Here is a 20012-nt window from a genome sequence, read left to right on the forward strand (position 1 = left end):
GGAGTGAGGCTGAAAGAAGGGTTAGGAGGTCATTGTGGTCATCCTAGTGAGATGTGTTGGCAGTGGGACCAGGACAATGGCATTGGAGGTAGAACTTAGTGGGAAGACGGGACAGATGTTTTGGAAGTTGAATTGATGGAAACATTTTTTTAGTGATGGATTACATGTGCAGAAGAGGGAACAGTAATATCAAAAATGACCTCCAGTTTCTGGTTTGAGCAACTGTTGTATTACTGGAACATTGTATGTTTCTAGACTTTTCCCATATGACTAATAGCTTCATCAATCATTCCCTGCTTTGTAAGTATCTCCTCTAGTTTTGTGTTGGTTCTGTAGTCTTACTCTCTAATTTCCATGTTCCCCGATAGTTTCTTCACACCTGGCTTTGTAGAACCTATGCCTTTTTCTTCTTAATTTAGCCTAACATTTATTTCTGTTATGTGCAAGAAATGCATTCAAATGGATAAATGTGTTTTGCTGTTACCATTCTAATGTAGTGAACCCTAGGAGTCAGGTTGCATGGGTCTTCAGAATACATTGTATGAAAAGCAAGGATATAAATGGCAGCTGGGTGGATCCCGGGCACCTCTCTCTCCACCTCACCCTCCAAAATAGAGTAAAATTGCATAGATATTCCTTCCAACAATTTACCTGACCTATAGCTCAATGAGTTGTGTTTAGGAGAAAATCATTCACATTTTCAGCTTTACCAAGAGATCCTATTGCTTAGTTTAATATGAGAAATATATGTTTTCTGTTGCATATTCTACTTTTAGCCCATTTTCCCCCCTTTCAAGTTTAACTGTAAAAGTTGAACAGAGCAGCTCTATTTACATAGAGCTGTTTTTTTTCTTACTTTATATTTTTAGTTACATATATCATAAATGAATACACTCCCAATGTAAAAATTCAAACCAAGAATTGTATGGAATAAATATAGGCTACAATAGTTAAGTTCTCTTTTGTCTACGTATATGTACGCATGCAAATATATATGTGTATGTAATCATACTCTGTCGGCTTACATGCAACATGTCTGTTACACCCAAAAAAAGTCTTGAAGATCTTTCCACACTTACATATGTAACACTATTTCATTCCTTTTTAATTATTGGGAAATATTTAAATGTCTGGATGTTCTATAAATTTTTTAGCCATTCCCCTTTTAAGGGATATTGAGGTTCTTTTCCATATTCTGCTGTTAAAAACAATTCAAATGACAGTCCCTGTACACGCTTCCTGTGTACACATTTGAGTATTTTCTGATAGATTTATAGAAAATAAATTGCTTGGTCAAAAGTTATGTGCATCTTACTGTATTAACAATCTATGTGAGTTCTATGGGAGTTCCATAGAATCATTAATATTGAATATTGTTAATCTTCAAACATTTTTGCCAATTTGATGAAAGTATCTCAGCATTGTTTTAATTTGTCTTTATTTCTTTATTAAGTGATTGAGTATATATATTTGCTATTGCTCTTTTTTGTAAATTGCCAGTTCATATTCTTTTCCTATTTTTCTGTTGAGTGTCCTTTTATATATAGGAACTCTTTATTTTATATTCTTATTAATCATTTATTTATTTATTTATTTATTTTTATTGAAACATAATTTATTATATATATTTGTGGGTTTGGGAGTTGACTGTCAATATTTGTGCACTATATGTGATGATCAAATCAGGATAGTTGGCATATTCATCATTAGAAAATATAAACTTATTTTATGTGCTTTATGTGGGGTTTTTTTTTGGCCACAAAACAAGTCTTAATACATTTAAAAAGACTGAGATAATAGAAAATATGTTCTCTGACAACAATAACAGAAGGAAGTTTAGAAAGTTCACAAATGTGTGGAAATTAAACAGCACTCTCCTAATTAAACAATGAGTAAAAAGAAAAATCACAGAGAAATTAGAGAGTACTTTGAGATAAAAATTAAAGTGCCACATGTTAAAATTTATAGGATGCAGGGCTCATGATGTGCTTAGAAGAAAATTTATACTTGTAAACACATATATTAAAAATAAGAAAAATCTCAAATCAGTAATGTAAACTTCTACCTTAAGAAAATAGAAAAAGAAGAGCAAACTAAACCAAAAGCAAATAGAAGTGGGAAATAACAAAGATTACAACAGAAATATATGAAATAGGGAATTAAAGAACAATAGGGAAAAATCAAAAGCAAAAGTTCAGTCTTTAAAAAGATCAACGAAATTTGCAAACCTTTATCGAGACTGACAAAAAAAGAGAGAAGACCAAAATTAATAAAATCAGAAACAAAGCAGAGGCATTATTACATTGTCATTATGGTTTTTTGTGGTGGTAAGATTTACTTTCTTTCTCTTTCTTGTTTGCATTTTTCTTCTACCAGTGGGTTTTGTTCTCTCTTGTGTGTTCATGGTAGAGATTATCATTTTCCCTGTTAATCTTTTATACACATTAAAATGTTTTGAATCCATCCCACATCTTTTAGTTTATTTATAGTATCTTTTATCATGTAAAAGTTTTGAATTTTGTAAAATTAAATCTTTGCTTCCCTTTCAGTTTGTAGATTTTCTATGCTAGGTAGAGAGATCTTTTCCACCCCCAACATTATAAAAACTGTTCTCCTCTGTTTTATCCTAATACTTTTTTAAAAAATCTTAATCTTTATTACATTGGAAATCTATTTGTGTACATAGAGTTGGTTAGAGATCTAATTTCTACTTCTAAAACATATAGGCATTTAAATATTTATTGAATGAATAAGCTTACTTTTTTCCCCAAAGATTCTAATTTTCCCCAAACCATTTATTAAATAGTTAACCTTTTCTTCACTATACTGTCGTATACTAAGTTCTCATAGATAGATAGATGAGTCTGTTTCTGGAACTTTGCGATGTTCTATTGATCTCTTCTTGGGCTTTTACCACTCTGTTTTAATTGCTGTAGATTTAAAGTATGTTGTTAGGGTCAATTATTAAGATTTCTGTAGATATCTTTGCATATTTTATATTCCAGATGAACTTTAGAATTAACTTATGAAGCCCCATAAAGTTCTGTGAGGGTTTTTTAATTCGAAGTACATAGAGTTTATAGATTAGTCTGAAATACATTTATTCTTTATTACTTTGCTGCCATGATAGCACAAGTATAATTGGAGATGTTTGATCCTTATTTCTTGAAAACTAAGAATTTTTGTTTTAATATTAGTGATTAAAGATTATTTAAAATAGGTGGAAATGTGTGTGAGTGTGTATGTGTGTGTTGTTCATCCTTAGACATGTCTTAGCATGGTACCTGGCATGAAGAAGCCATTCAACAACTATTTGTGAAATAAATATTATTGTCATTTATTTAAATTTATTTTTTGAATTGAAACATAATTAGTTATACATATTGATGGGGTACAGAGCTGATTATCAGTATTTGTGTATAGTATGTGATAATCAAATCAATATTATTAGCATGGTCATCATTACAAATCATAATTCTTTATGTTCCTTACCCAATTACTCCCTAATGCCACTTTCCCTCCCCTTTTCCCACCTCTAGTAACTATAGGTCTGTTCTCTCCTTCTGAAAGTTCACCATTTTGTTGTGTTCTTTTCTTTTTTTTCTTTCTCTCTCTCTCTTTGTTTCTTTCTCTCTCTTTCCTTCCTTCCCCCCTCCCTCCTTTCCTTCGTCCTTCCTTCCTGCTTTCCTTCCTCCCACCTATGAGTGAGAACATGCAGTATTTCTCTTTCTGTGCGTGGCTTATTTCACTTAACATAGTTTTCTCCAAGCTCATCTATGTTGCTGTGAATGGCAGAATTTCATTCTTTTTTGTGGCTGAATAGTATTCCATTGTGTATATATACCACATTTTCTTTGTTCAGTCATTTGTTGATGGACATTTAGGTTGGTTCCACATCTTGACTACTGTAAGTAGAGCTGCAATGAGCATGGGAATGCAGGTATACCTTCAGCATGATGATTTCCATTCCTTTGGGTACATACCCAGCTGTGGGATTGCTGGATTGCATGGTAGTTCTATCTGTAGTTGTTTGAGAAACCTCCATACTGTTTGGCATAATATCTGTACTAATTTACAGTCCCACCAACAGTGTAGAAGGGGTCCCCTTTCTCCGTATCCTTGTCAGCATTTGTTATTATCAGTCTTTTTGGTCAGTCATTTGTTGATGGACATTTAGGTTGGTTCCACATCTTGACTACTGTAAGTAGAGCTGTAATGAACATGGGGATGCAGGTATACCTTCAGCATGATGATTTCCATTCCTTTGGGTACATACCCAGCTGTGAGATTGCTGGATTGCATGGTAGTTCTATCTGTAGTTGTTTGAAAAACCTCCATACTGTTTGGCATAATATCTGTACTAATTTACAGTCCCACCAACAGTGTAGAAGGGGTCCCCTTTCTCCGTATCCTCGTCAGCATTTGTTATTCTCAGTCTTTTTGGTAATAGCCAGTCTAGTGGGGGTGAGATGATATCTCAGTGTGGTTTTGATTTGCATTTCCCTGATGATTAGTGATGTTAAGCATTTTTTCATGTACCTGTTGGCCATTTTATGTCTTCCTTTGAGAAATGTCTATTCAGCTCCTTTGCCCACTTTTTAATTGGATTATGTCTTTTTTACTGTGAAGTTGAGTTCCTCGTATATTCTAGATATTAGTCCCTTGTCAGATATATAGTTTACAAATACTTTCTCACATTCTGTAGTTGTCTTTTCACTCTGTGGATTGCTTGCTGTGCATAAGCTTTTTACTTTGATATTATTGTCATTTAAAATCTGTAAATTATTACAACTATATTCTTTGTGTAGCTTTTTAAATTGGAATACTTTCAAATTTAGAAAAAAGTTGCAAAAGCACTCCAGAGAGTTCCTGTATACCTTTACCCAGCTTCCTTTCATGTACACAACTTTCATAACCACAGTACAATTACCAGAAGGAGGAAATCAACGTTGACACAACACAATTAACTATTAACTACTTCACAAGCCTTATTAAATTTCACCAGTGTTTCTACTAGTGTTTCTTTGGATCCTGAACCATATGGCATTTAATTGTCCTGTCTCCTTAATCTTCTTCAACCTGAGACAGTTTCTCAATCTTTTTTTGGTTTCTCATGATCATGACATTTTTGAAGAGCACTGGTCAGTCATTTTGTAGAATTCCCCTCACTATATTCATCTGATACTTTCTCAGGATTAGGTGGAGATTACGCATTTATGGCACAAAATTGGAAGTGTGTCATACCAGGGGATACGTCATATCAGTATGTCTTATGACTGATGACGTTAACTTTGATTACTTGGTTAAGGTGGTGTTTGCTGGGTTTCTTCACTGCAAAAGTAGGGCTTTCCCTTTTAAATTAGTAAGTATCTTGCGGAGAGATGCTTTAAGGCTATGCAAATATTCATCTCATTATTTTCTTCCACTAATTTTCTCATTTTTGGATTGTTCTTGTGTTCATTTTCTAATGAACACAATGATCATTTTCTCTCTCTCTTTCATTTCTTTTACATTTCTTAATTGAAATTTTATTGTAAGAAAGAGCAGTTTCTTCTCCCCTTGGTTGACTGATTAATGTAAGTATGGACTCCTGGATATTTATTTTATTCAATGGGTTATAATCTGACACTGTCATTTTTTATTTTGGCACTGAAATTGTTCCAGCTTTGGCCATCAGGAGCTCCTTCAGATTGGCTCCTTTGGACTTTTGGCATGGCCCCATAATTTTCCAAACACATTTTTACTTTTTGGTACCACAAGACATGCTGGCTTCATCTTATATGTTTCCTACCACAGCTTTCGAATCAATGCTTTCTTCAAGGTTCCGTTTATCAGAGAATAGTATTTAGAACCCATGTCTGGACTCTAGGTATGCTAACTGGTACTAGGGTGTCATTGTTCCTAGGCTTTCTCAGCAGAAAGAGCTTGAAAGTATGTTTGTATGCTAATCCATGCATATGAACATATCTATATGTCTTTGTCAATCCATCTCTATATAGGAGGGTATTTCAAAAAGTTCATGGAAAAAATATAATTAAAAGGTAATATAAATCTTTCTGTAAATTTTTTGAAGACCCCTCATATATTAAAAACCATGTATTCACACTAATAATGTGTTTTTTTGTGGGGTTTTTTTTTTGGCATTTGGCCAGGGATCTGAACCCTTCACCTTGGTGTTATAACACCGCAATCTAACCAACTGAGCTAATTCATACTAATATCTTTAGTTTCAATCCAACACCACAGAGATTATTCTGATCTCCCCTATTTTCTTGTCTGTAACCTTTTTTTCTCCAAAAGGGAAAAATCTGACTCTCATTATCCACAGTAGTTTTTCATATTTTGTTCAGTCCTAGTATAAACATAAGTAGTACTGAGGCTTTTTCAGTTGGAAAAGCCCTTGGATATTATTTGGTGTAACTCCATTATTTTGCAAATGAGAAAATCCAGGCCCACAGTGATTGAGTTGCCAAAGGGAAGAAGCAAATTACTAGAAGAAAAGAATTATAAATGTCAAGATTTTAAATTTTAATATTGTGTATATTTCACAGGACGGTGTAGAAGGGACAGGAAATGTAATGTCAGGTCACTGCTGAGAAGAGGCATTAATTCATATTATTTTTCCACTATTGCTATACAAATGAGGCCATTCTGGCTAAAAAAGTAAAGCATTTGGTCAGCGTGGCTTGTGTATATAATATGGCCAAAGACCAGAAACATTAGACACACTACTTATGTGGTGTTAAGACAGCTTCTGGAAAATGGGAGAACCACGTGTTCCATTACCGTGTCTAATTTCCACAATTATGGATACAGTCAAATCCTCAGAGGTCATTAAAGTTTATAGATCTTGTTACATAAAGTAGACGTAAAGGAAGGATTTTATTTCTTCTTTCTTTCATAAATATCACCAACATATTTTTTGTGACTATATTTCAATTATAGCAACAGAAATTTCTAAAGTGAGGATGAACAGAATAGTCAGCATCTTGGAAAGCCATTTATTTTTTCTGAGTCTGAAAAATGGCAATTATATGTCACATGTTGAAAACCCAATCGTTTAAACCCCTTCAGTGTTTTGTCTCCGCTCTGCTACAGAGACTTGGGATCCTGTTTTCACAATAGCTCAGGATCCTGATTTTCCTTGAGTGACTCAGCGCTAGACTGAAATGCAATTTGCCCTTATTGTCAAGGTGGCTATGGAAAGAGATTCCCACACATCTGGGAATTGAAACATGAAGCTTGTTTTTCTGCAAAACAATGTTTCACGTGATGGTCAGGGTGTAATATGTATTAGTAACACAACGCATACTGTTGAGCATTAAAACCTAAATCCCACATATATTGTTAATTCTGTGAAAAATATTTCCGAGCAATCCACTTGGAACTCAACTCATAAATTGGTGACACTCTGTTAATTCATGCGTCTGTAGAATTTCAGCAATTCTATTCTACTATGTTTATCCTACTATAGTTATTATTTGTTAATTCCTAAGTTTTAATTTATACTCTCTGCAGATTACATCCTTTCCTTGGCTAGAACAAGTCCTAGGAAATGGTAAATTGGATCACTGTCTTGGATTTTGAGGAGTTCTGCAGAGCTGGTAAGAAGCTGTGGAGAGAAGACCCAACCTAATGCCAAGGGAACTTGACGAGACTTCAGTCTCCCACAGTAACCGCACAGAGCATCCTCGTTATCTTCAAAGAGACTATTCTTTTCAGTTTCAGACTTGCATAGATGTTCTTCTGGATTTTTTTCTCCTTCCATTTGGACTTGATATATATTTTAATATGTGTCATCGATATGCACATATTCAATTGGATACGAGAATATAGGCTCTGGTCCCCAATGTGGCAGTGTTGGGAGGTGGAGCCTAGTGGGAGGTGTTTGAGTCAGGGGGGCAGATCCCCCATGGATAGATTAACGCCTTCTCTTGGGGGTGAGTGAGTTCCTGCTCTATTAGTTCCCACCAGAGCTGGTTGTTGAAAAGAGCCCAGCACCTCCCCTCTCTCTTGCTTCCTCTGTCCTGTGTCATCTCTTGCACAGCGGGCTCCCTTCCATTTCCCACCAGGAGTTGAAGCCGGCTGAAGCCTGTGCCCGATGCTGCTGCCCCCAAACCATGAGCCAAATAAACCTCTTTTCTTTACAAGTTACCCAGTCTCAGGTATTCTGTTACAGCAACACAAAAACGGACTAATGCAGTTCTCAAACTTGAATATTAAAGAGAACAGTAGGGGCAACATTGACGTTAAGATGTTTCAATAAACTTTGGTTTGAAGAAGGTTGGGAGTAAGATATAGGACTATGACTGGCCAGTTACTGCGGTTGGTTAGAGCACAGTGTTATAACACCAAGGTCAAGGGCTCAGATCCCCACGCTGGCCAGCTGCCTTCCTCCCCAAAAAGAAAGATACAAGGCTAGAAGTATGATGATCGTTCATCTCAATTTGCTTGGGACTATACTGGTTTTAGCACTGAAAATTCCACATCCCAGTGAACCCCAGGCGAACGGGGAGGGTTGGTCACCTAGGCTGAAAGCATGTGGTGCTGTGTAAGGTTCATGTACAGACTGACCTCCTTCCCTCATTTCTGCCCTCTACAGTAATGCATTTAAAAAAAGAGGAGAGAAATACACTAAAGCGAGCTGGTCTCTGAGTATTAGATGCTGAGATAATTTTAATTGGTTTTATGCCCTTTGTATTTTATAACTAAAAAAACTAATTATAAAATATAAATTTTATGATATCAATTCTAATTGTTTATATAACAAAATATATTTAATTATATACAGTCTTATCTAAAATACAAGTTATGCAATGCATACCTTTATTATATCAAATATAATAAAATTATTTATGACCACATAATTACACAATATGAAGCCATCAAAATCTTAATAGTTGTGGGAAAAAAAGGAATTCTGTGCTATCTCAGTCAGTCATACAATCATGCTACCAGCAGTGATTTAACAGAACAGCATGGAAACTAGAAAAATATTTTAATTTTCATTTTATTGATGTTGTATTTTTTGTTTGCATTTAATTGCTATTTTTTATGGTTTTATAGATGGATTTAAGATAGAAATGTTAGGGGTTCATACCTCCTTTTATATCTGTAAATATTTAAATATCAGTAGGCAAAGAATTTAAATATATACTGAAGTGTGTGGGTTTATTTTCTTTCTTTTTTTTTTTAAAGGAGTTTGTATACTTGAGTTTGATATATTCTCACCCACCATTATTTAAGTAGACTGACAACTTGGCTCTACCAGATTGTACTTCCTTTAGTTTCCCAGCCTCTTTGTTCCCTGTTAAGCTGAACTTCAGCATCCACACATGTAGCAGAACAGTACAGTTGCTGCTCCTAACTGGATTAAACCACAGGTCACAGTACTATTCATTCTGAAATGTTACCTTTGGAGGCTTAGCCTCTATTAGAGGATGTTAGACCATTAATCAAGAGATAACACAAGTGGGACAATTGGAGTCTTCTTAACACCTAAGGAGGATTGAACTCTCATAGAATAAGTTTGTGCAAGAAACTATTCGACTCTGAAGAAGAGGACACAAGTGTGCACGCATTCTTAGTATGAGCTTTCCTGGAGACTCTCTACAGACATTCCAGCCTAGAAAAACAAGCAGTCTCCAGTGTGCTAGACTTTGCCCCTAGTATTTATGGCAGGGTTGGTGGGAGGAGGGTAAGAAAATGACAATATCATATACCAGGTCTTTCTTGTGCCATGGTGTACTAGTGGACATGCAAGAATATGGAACAAAGATAGCCAGTGTTAAATTTTCCAATCCACCAATCATGGCAATGGAAACTTCATCAGAGCATTTTTGAAGTAAAAAGATCTATAAAATCTAGTCAAGACCCTGCATATTAACTTCAGAAAATGAGGCATATTCTTAGATTGGGATTTCAGTGAATTAGGGTAAGTAGGATGCTACTCAGCAAATTTACCTGTGAGGCTGGGAGCTTAAGATGCTTAGCGTTATTTTGTCTGCATGGTACTATTTAAATAGCCATACATTGGTTTTCTACAAAATTGAAACTTTAAAAATAAAATATGAGTAATCTAGTTATAGAAACAAATTTTTGGTAAGGAATTATATAACCTACTTATGGACTAAATTGTGCCTCCTCACCCCACCCCCTCCAATTTATATGTTGAAGCCCTAGCCCCCAGTGCAACTGTATTTGGAGACAGGGCTTTTAGGAGGTAGTTGAGGTTAAATGAGGTTGTAAGTGTGGGGCACTAATCTTGTAGAATTTGTGGCCTTATAAGAAGAGAAAAAGAAAGCAGTATCTCTCTCTCTGTCAAGTGAGAACTCAGTGAGAAGGTGGCCGTTTGCAAACCAGGAAGAGAGCCCTCACCAGAAACTGAATCAGCCAGTACTTTGATTTTGGAATTCTGGCTTTCAGAACACTGAGAAATAAATTTCTGTTAAACCAAAAAGTCTATGGTATTTTCTTATGACAGCCAAAGAAACTAATATATCTCCTTTGGCAATATTTTCAATAAGCATCCAGAACTGAATGTGATTTTAAATAATTCTGATCCAGCTTCTACATGTCCATATGCAATTTAAAGTTCACAGTGTAGGTCCTAAGCTGTGATGCAGGTGGAGTTGGCTTTTGGAACCATGAAGCCCCAGGTTCTTTTACCTTTTGCTTCTGTCATGTCTCACTTCCATGTCCCATGAAAGCAAGTAGGGGTCTGCTACGGACAATTTCCACTCAAGTTTAAGTGCTCTTGCTTTAAGTCTCTTAACTCCAAATTTGCAATAAAAGGCTAACAAACTGGTGCATGTGTTTTTGTTTCATTTTATTTTGTACAAAGGTGGGTTGTTTAACCATTTATTATCCTGGAAATCATACCACTCCAACCTACAAGGAGCACTTAAAGGTTAATCCACGAGTTGTTTCAGAGTGATGTAGAGACTGGGGTGTCAGAGGAAATGGTGCTTATTTCCACGTACAGCTCTGTCCTTCTCCTCCCTGGAAGAATAATCTTGGGGCTGGCCCAGCTGGATTTATTGTAAGCCTATTAGTAAGAATGACTGGAGTGTTGAGTTGTTGCTCAATGTTTTGCCCGCTTGTTTATTTTCTAGTTCCAACTTCAGGATTCAGAGACTGACTTACCTTGTAAAAGTCTTCCTGCACTGTCAGATTTTTTTTCTTCTTTTTTCCTCCAGGCATAGGACTAGCCACTTCCTTTTACACTCTTTTCTTCCCCTGTCTCCTAAGACTCAGATTCCAACAATTAAAAACCCATTCTTTACTGTTCTTTCTCTCTATATATAGCATGGAGTTGTCGCTGTAGACATCAGAGGCAATTTTGCAGTGATCGGATCATCCAGTGCCTCAAGCCCATTAATGTCCAGTGTCTTAGTTCGTTCATGCTGTTATAACAAAATGCCTTGGACTGGGCAAGTTATAAGCAACAGAAACGTATTGCTCACAGTTCTGGAGGCTGGGAAGTTCAAGATCAAGGTGCAAGCTGATTCAGTGAGGATTTGTTCCGCATAGATGGTGACTTCTATGTGTCTTCACATGGAGGAGGGTGTTGAAGGGCTTTCTCAAGCCTCTTTTATAAGGGCACTCATCCCTTACATGAGAGCCAAGCATCATGACCTAATCACCTTCCAAAGGCCCCACCTCTTAATACCATCTTTTGGGGGGTTAGGTTTTAAGATGTGAATTTTGGGGTATCACAAGCATTCAGACCATAGCATCTAAGACACTGGGAAACAGCCCTCCTGACTGGTACTAAACTATGATGTTCTTGAGAGAGAAGACCAAGCCTTATTTATCTCTCGGGGTCCAGTTCTGTGGCATGTGACTTGTGGAAAATATTTGTTGACTGTCTGGTTAAGTAAATGATGAGTGAATAAAATCAAGTGGGTGGAAACAGCTAGATGCTGCCTAAAGGCCCTGGGAGTGAGGTGGAAATTTAGACAGAGAAACCTAAATTAGGTAGATATGTGGAAATTAGGAACTGGCAACCCTGGAACACAGGGCATTGTGGGTGAACTGGAGCTCCCAGAATTTTCTACAGAATTACATAAGACCCCAGGTTATTTTTCAGGAAAGGTGGTTATGTGTAGATGTGTGCACACATCTACCTATGGATTATACTGTGCATAACATAAGAGAAATGAGTAAACAGAAATAATCCTAACAAAATAAGAGTAGATAACCAAAAAATGTGGTTTGGATGAGTAAGTGTCATATTGATTGCAGCCACTTAAGTATCTAGTAATCACAAAGCATAATAACATTCACATAAAGCAGTAATTTTATTCTGACTGATAGAATATCAAATTACATTCAGGAATGTGTGGTTTTTATTGTGTATTGTCTGTGTATAGCCTGATTTGTGCTGTAGATACAAAAAACTATATGGATATGACTACTAATAAATTTTGCATACGAAAGTGCTTGACACATAGTAGGTGTTAGTAAATATTTATTGCTGAGTGAAACTGTAGGCAATCATGAAGAATTCTTCAACTGTGGAATTTTAGTAGCAGTGAACCAATTGTATGCTGTCTTTCATCTCTAACAAAATCTCTTGGGAAACATTTACATTAGAACAGGTGCATTTTTCAATAAGGTTTTTATTTTGTGGTCTCCATGTCTATAACATAATCCATATATGTGTTTGTATACATACATTTTTTTTTTCCTTTTTTGTCTTTTTTCGTGACCAGCAACGGATCGCAACCCTCAGTGTTGCACCCGTACCAGACCGGGACCGGCAACGGGATCGCAACTCTCGGTGTTGCGCCCGCACCTCGCTCAGCCAGTGAGCGGCCAGTCTGTATGTGGGATCCGAACCCTTGGCGGGAGCGCCGCTGCACTCCCAAGCGGCGCACTGTAGCAGTGCGCCACTGGGCCGGCCCTACATACATTTTTTTAAAAGGACAAAGCCTTATTGTCATCCTAAAACAGGAAATTGATTATTGTCAACAGTGATTCAAAAAGGGTAAGAGTATTAAACACATATAACTACATATTTTTGCAGTGTAAGTAATACTTGTTGGTCTTTTCAATTTATTTTTTTTCCCAGCTTGATTAACATACACTTGACAAATAAAATTTGTATATATTTAAGGTGTACAATGTGATGCTTTGAGATATATATATATTGTGAAATGATTACCACAATTAAGCTAAATTATATCTAACACCTCAGATAGTTTTGATTTTTTTGTGTGTGGTGAGAACACTTAAGATGAATGCTCTTAGCAAATTTCAAGTATATAATACAGTATTATTAACCATAGTCACCATGCTGTACATTAGCTCTCCAGAACTTATTCATCCTGCATGCCTGAACCTTTATACCTCTGACCAACATCTCCTCATTTCTCCCAATCTCCAGCCCCTGGAAACCACCATTCTACTCTCTGCTTTATGAGTTCAACTTTTTTAGGTTCTTCATGTAAGTGAGATCATGCAATATTTGTTTTTCTCTCTCTGGCTTATTTTACTTAGCATAATGCCCTCCAGGTTCATTCATGTTGTCACAAATGGCAGGACTTCCTTATGTTTTAAGGCTAAAAATATTCTAGAGTGTGTGTGTATGTGTGTGAATGTGTAACAGTTTCTTTTCAACTTAAATCAGAGAACGAATATTACCAAAAGCCTCCCAAATGAAAGGTGCAGATAATTCCTGTGTTCAAACCAGGGTAAAGAGGACTTAAATATATGAAAAATGATTGCTAAATGCAAAGTGAAGAGGTTTGGATTAGAGAGTTAGACTTACGTCATCTCTGAATCAAAGCTGAGGAAGGCCAGTACTAAGCCAGGAGAGGAGGAGGATTACTACCAACAAAGTGGGCTGATGGGCACGGAGGGTGGGGATGGGCACTTGAAAGGCACAAGGTGGAATCACAGAATTTAAAATCCTCACACCTTTTTCCTTTCTCTTAGTAGATGACCTTCCTCACTATACTCCATGGAGAGAACAGCTATCATGTGGGAGGTCCTTCAACTTCCTGACCATTTGGACCATTTTGTGATCTAAACAGAATGATTGAAAAAGACCCACCTCCAGATACAAAATGGCAAAATTTCAAAATTTCACAGATTAAAAATATAATAAATTCTATAAACAGGAATTTATTATATTTTTATAAACAGGGAAGCAGAAAAAAAATCTAGGTAATGTACTGTATTTGTCAAGGTTCTCTTGAGCAGCAGAACCAATAGTGTGTGTGTACGTGTACATGTGTAAAGAGATTTTTTATAAGGAAATTACTTGGTAAGCTGGAGAGCCAGAAAAGCTGATGGTGCAAATTCCAGTCCAAAGGCTGGCAGGCTCGAGTCCCAGGAAGGACCAGTGTTTGAGTTTGAGTTCAAAGGCAGGGGAAAAACTCACTCCAGTTCAAAGGCCACCAGGCAGGAGGAATAAGTTTCCTGGTTCCATTTAAGCCTTCAACTCTTTGGATAAAGAGAAATTTACTTTACTCAGTCTGCCAATTTAAATGTGAATCTCATCCAAAAACAGCCTCACAGGAATATGCAGAATAATAGTTGACCAAATTTATGGGCACCCTGTGGCCCAGTCAAGTTGACACATAAAATAAACCATCACACACCCAGAGGCCAGCTTCAGACTTTTTCTCCACCACACTTCATATCAGGAGGCCATAGCTATAGGTTTGTGAAGGAAAAGGTTGTGGCCCAAGAATTATATATCCCTCAAGACGTCATTCACATCTGATGTCAGCAGAAAGAGTATATTAGATAGGTAAGGGTTCAGCTAGTACTCCTGTATACTTCCTGAAATACTTAATCAGAGATACATGACAGCCAACTAAGACACAAGCAAAATTCAACAACTCAGCAGTATGAATTGCAAGGTAATAAAGCACGGTGTGAATAAATATCACAGATAAATGGTTAACAATCTTTGTGGTTTCTAAAAGACTTTGTACAGCAACAAAACTGGCACCAAATCCTCAAAGGAAGACAAAATAAACATTGCCTATAAAGGTGTAAAATGATATTAAACATTACAAATAATAAAAAGAAGGCAAATTAGAATTTTAAAAAATCATTGTTATTTGTCAGATAGGAAAAATTAAAATATTGATAATCTCTCAACTTTCTGAAGCGTTACCTCTCATTCTATCCATGGGCACATTTTTTTTGGAAAGCCATTTAAAGTCATAAAAGTGCTCAAATCTCTTTACTTAACATTTTTATTTTTAGCAATTTATCTTAAGGAATTAATTAGAGGTACACACAATAATGTTAATGTGAAGATGGAAGATTACAATGAGACTACTTAATAATGCAGAAATGGTTTATTTAAAATGGCCCATTCTGGGCCGGCCTGGTGGCGCACTGCTACAGTGCGCCGCTTGGGAGCCCAGCGGCGCTCCCGCCGAGGGTTCGGATCCCACATACAGACCAGTTCCCACTCACTGGCTGAGCGAGGTGCGGGCGCAACACCGAGGGCTGCGATCCCGTTGCCGGTCCCGGTCCGGTATGGGCGTGACACTGAGGGTTGCGATCCGTTGCCGGACAGGAAAAATGACAAAAATAAATAAATAAATAAATAAAAAATAAAAAAATAAAATGGCCCGTTCATACAAGAAAATATCATGCATGTCTTTGAAGACAAATTAATGATCTCACACACTACTTGCTCTACAGTATTATATGAAAAAGGTAAAATATATACTTATAAATCCAGTAAGCTCTAAATTTTGTTAAATATACTTAGAGAGTTTAAAGACTGAAAGGCTATGTACCAAGATGTTACCAGTCCTTAGTTATAGGAAACAGGATTAAAATTATTTAACTTCTCTTCTTTGCATTTTTCTATATTCCTCAACATTTCTTCATTGAACTTTTCTTTAAAAATACTTTATTTAAAAAATCTAACAAAAGTTATTTAACAAAGATTGTTTATAAAAATGCCTATTGAAAACTTAACTCATTAAAAAATTCAGCAAACCTTATTTATAAAAGCAAATAATTTGTTCTGCTTATAAACCTATAAAGAAACAAATTATTTTGCACTGCTGGTAAGGCAAGGGAGAAGGGTATAAATTAGCAAAATTTTTGTGGAAATAAATTTAGAGATGTGTAAAAAGTAGCTTCAAAAAATGCATTCTTTTGACACAGCAATTGGATCCATCTTAAAGGTATAAAAAATGCACTGAAAGATTTATATACATGAATGTTTATTGCAAAGAATTTGGAATAATACATTTATTAGCAGTAAAGTTCTGGTAAATAAAAAATGGTGGAATCGCTGTAATGTTGGTCACTCATTATATTACAGAAAGGAGTCACCAAGGAGACGCAGTCACTCAGAGAGAAGAAGTCAGACTTATTATGCCGGCAGACCCAGGTGGACTTGCATTCCAGATATCTGGGTCCTGACTTGGAGTGCGTTGGCTTATCTTCTTGTCCTTTGTGGTTTTCTCTGTCTCATAACTCCAATCATCAAGACCCATCAAAACTCTTTTGCTCCACTTCTGGTTACCTAACTCTACTGCACCACCCTGTTATACTGTCCACCACCTCTTTTTTGTAATGCCTAGACTACCGCGATGATTCCTCACTGATCCATTGCCTTATGTCTCTTGTACACTATGCCACACAGCTTTGATTATGCTATTTTCTCAGAAACCTATTGTTCACAAATGTAATCTGAACTCTTCTTAGGCTGACATTCAAGGTCTTTCATATCAGTTTCCACCACTGCAATTATAACTCCCTTTTTCCCCCTACACGTCCCTGCCGCCTCAAATCAGGCTGATCCTCCTCACAAATGCATCATTTCCTGCCTTTGGTCATACCAGATACTCTCTGGCCAGTCTATTTAAACCCTGGCCACTTTTTGAGTCCTGTTCAAGTGTCTCCTCCTCCAGGAGGGGACCCCTCATGAGGCTTTGGTGCTCTCTCCTGCCTTCGAACTCTTTCTTAATCGCTCCCCTGTGTGCTGCTTTTTCACATTTTAGGGTTCCTAAACCTGTCAAGGAAATTGTGGTTTTTTGTCTTCAATAAGTTCCCATAGATGTCTTCATTCAGACTTCAAGGAGTAAGCATTTCATCAATCTTGTGCTTTAATAACAGTCTCAAGAAATAAAGTATGTAAATCAAATCTAATTTTCTCATCTGAAGCATCAATTAATGATTTGGAAAAGGTAGAAATCTGAGCAATAATACTGAATCATAAATGTGCTTTACAAATTTCTGTTTATTATTTTAATTATGAGCACAGTTTTTCTTCTAACTGTTATGTTAAACACCTATAATTTCCATCTTGTCAAGGAAACTGATGGATTGAGTAAAAAGAAGACCTCTGGGCTTATTTAGAATTCACTTGAATTAGTGTCAATTTACTAAGTCAAATGTGTTCTTTAAGAAACCAAGTGTTACAGGTTAAATTGTGTACCCCCAAGTGATCTGTTGACATCCTAACCCCCAGTACCTCAGAATGTGTGACCTTATTTGGAAATCAGATTGTTGCAGATGTAATTAGTTAAGATGAAGTCATAACGGTGTAAGGCATACCCTTAATCTAACGTGATTGCTTTTCTTATAAGAAGAGAGACACACACAGGGAGAAGACAGCAATGTGAAGACAAGACAGAGGTTGGAATGATGCTTCTACAAGCCACAGAATGCCGAGGATTACCAGCAACAATCAGAAACTAGGCTAGAAGCATGAAACAGATAGTCCCTCAGAACACTCAGAAGAAACCCACTTGCAACATCTTGATTTTGGACTTCTAGCCTCCAGAACTGTGAGAAATTTTTTTTTTTAATTTGTTGTTTTAAGCCATCCTGTGGTACTTTGTTATGGCAGGCCTGGGAAACTGTACCAAATATTCAACATTACTACATTTAACAGTAGGTGCCATATCACAGGAGTCAGTGAACTATGACCTGTGCAGCAAATCCTGCCCATTACCTATTGTTATAAATGCAATATTTTTGGAACACAGTCCTGCACATTACTTTACCATTGTCATGGCTGCCTGCATATCCTAATGGCAGAGGGTTGTAGTTGCGGCAAAGACTATCCGGCCCACAAAACCTAAAATATTTACTGTGTGGTCCTTTACAGAAAGAGTTTGCCAATCCTTGTTATATCCTAGTAAGATTTTAATTAAAAGGTTTGGAAATGTGTATGGGTCTAACTGTAGACTTTTGTTCAACTCTCAAGACTGAAATCTCTTCTTCCTATCTATATTAATCAGGAAAGGCTAGGCTATGCTACAGTAACAAATATCTCCTACATTTCAGTGCTTTAAACAGTAAGTGTTTATTTCTCACTCATGTAATGTGCACTGTGGGTCAGGGGCACTCTGCTTAATGCAATGTTTTGCAAAGGAGGCTGCTTCAGTCTAAAGTCTCTGCCATGTCACACAGTCTTACCAACCTTGCAGATTTAGAGAGATGAGAGACTTGCTCAAGGTCTTTCCATCACACACTTCTTTTCCTCTCACATCCATTGGCCAGAAACAGTTATGTGATCCCATTTAACTGCAAGGAGGCTGGAAATAGTAGAACAAATAGAATATTTATGAGTACTGTTATTGTCACCATACTAATACCTTGACAGAGTATAGATCCTATAAGATACGCACTTCAGTGACTTCTGGAATGAAAAATATATTCTTTCAAAGCTAATGTTGTTGAAGAGTCACGAATGAGTACTACTTACAAATAGGTAATTTCTTAGAAATCTCTTAGCCATCCATAAACCTGTGATCATTGTAAATGGTGGGACTGAGATTTTGTACAACACTACAAATGATTTTTTTTTCTTTTGCTATGGCTGAAGAAATACTTTGTGTACATAAAATGCATTAAGATTAAAAACTCCAATTCAGAAGTATAAAAATGTGAATACACACACCCAGCACCAGGCTGTAAGCATGCTTAAGCACTATTATTAATCTCTGCCTCTTTGTACAGGGGAAGGGAATTGTCTCCAGAAGTCACACACTTTAGTTGTATATGCAGAAAAGAGATATTGTATATGCAGATTTTTTCATATAGGTAGATAGGTTTTTTTGGTAGACACAAGCAAGTAGATTAAAGAAAATGAAATACAAAAAATAAAATCATGAAACAAAAAATAAATCTTTGCAATTCCAGCTATTACAACATAGCTGGAAGAGGTCAAGGACTGAAATGAGGGCTCAGTGGGGTGTTGATCCATCTACCCCTGCCCTGTAAAGGGATTTGTCAAGCAGAGAGGTCAATGGGTGCTCCTGAGGGAAAGACCTTGGGCAGGTGTCCAGAAACCACGACTGCTCTGCTTACCCCCACCCCACCCCGTGGTGCTGGGGCCTGTTCAGATGTTGTCCTCATGAGGTACTTCCTCATTCCCTGCTTTCCTGCCATTGGACACTCTCAAGTCCTTCACGCCCTGTCCCAGTTTGTGCCACCACCACTTGGCCACTGCTCCCTTGCTCTCTCTGTGTCCTAGCCTGGAAGACCAGAAGGGAAAGTCTGGTTCTTCTTGTAGTGTTTCTCCAACTCTCCCCAGCACCCATTCACTGTGGAGCCCAAGGGAGTGGGTGGGCGGCTTGGAGATCTCTGCCTTCGCTTGAGAGGTTTGTTTCTGCATGTCTACCGGAGCCGATTGCTTCCTTCCATCACCTCGGCGACATCATAGCCTTGAGGTTTATCTGAAATAAGATTGCTGCTGATTGATTGCTTCTAAACATGCTGGTACAGCCATTCAAAAAATTAGTGAGAGTCAGGATTCCTGTTCTTTGTGCTTTGAGAACGGTCAAACCAGTTTGCTTAAAAGTATAATTATATACTCCAATTTCCCTCGTAAAACCTCAAAAACCTGGTGTAATCACTTGAACCATTAAGCTATGTAAATACGCTTATCCAGGCAAAATGTACATAAAGCCCAGAAAAGTATATTCTGGAAAAAGAAGTAGAAGTTGATCACACAGACATCTCTCCTGCATGATAACACATACACAGGTATTAAATCTGTAGATAGACCCTGAGAA

This window comes from Galeopterus variegatus, unplaced genomic scaffold, assembly GCF_000696425.1.
Source record: "Galeopterus variegatus unplaced genomic scaffold, G_variegatus-3.0.2 Scaffold3620, whole genome shotgun sequence".
Classification (NCBI taxonomy): domain Eukaryota; kingdom Metazoa; phylum Chordata; class Mammalia; order Dermoptera; family Cynocephalidae; genus Galeopterus; species Galeopterus variegatus.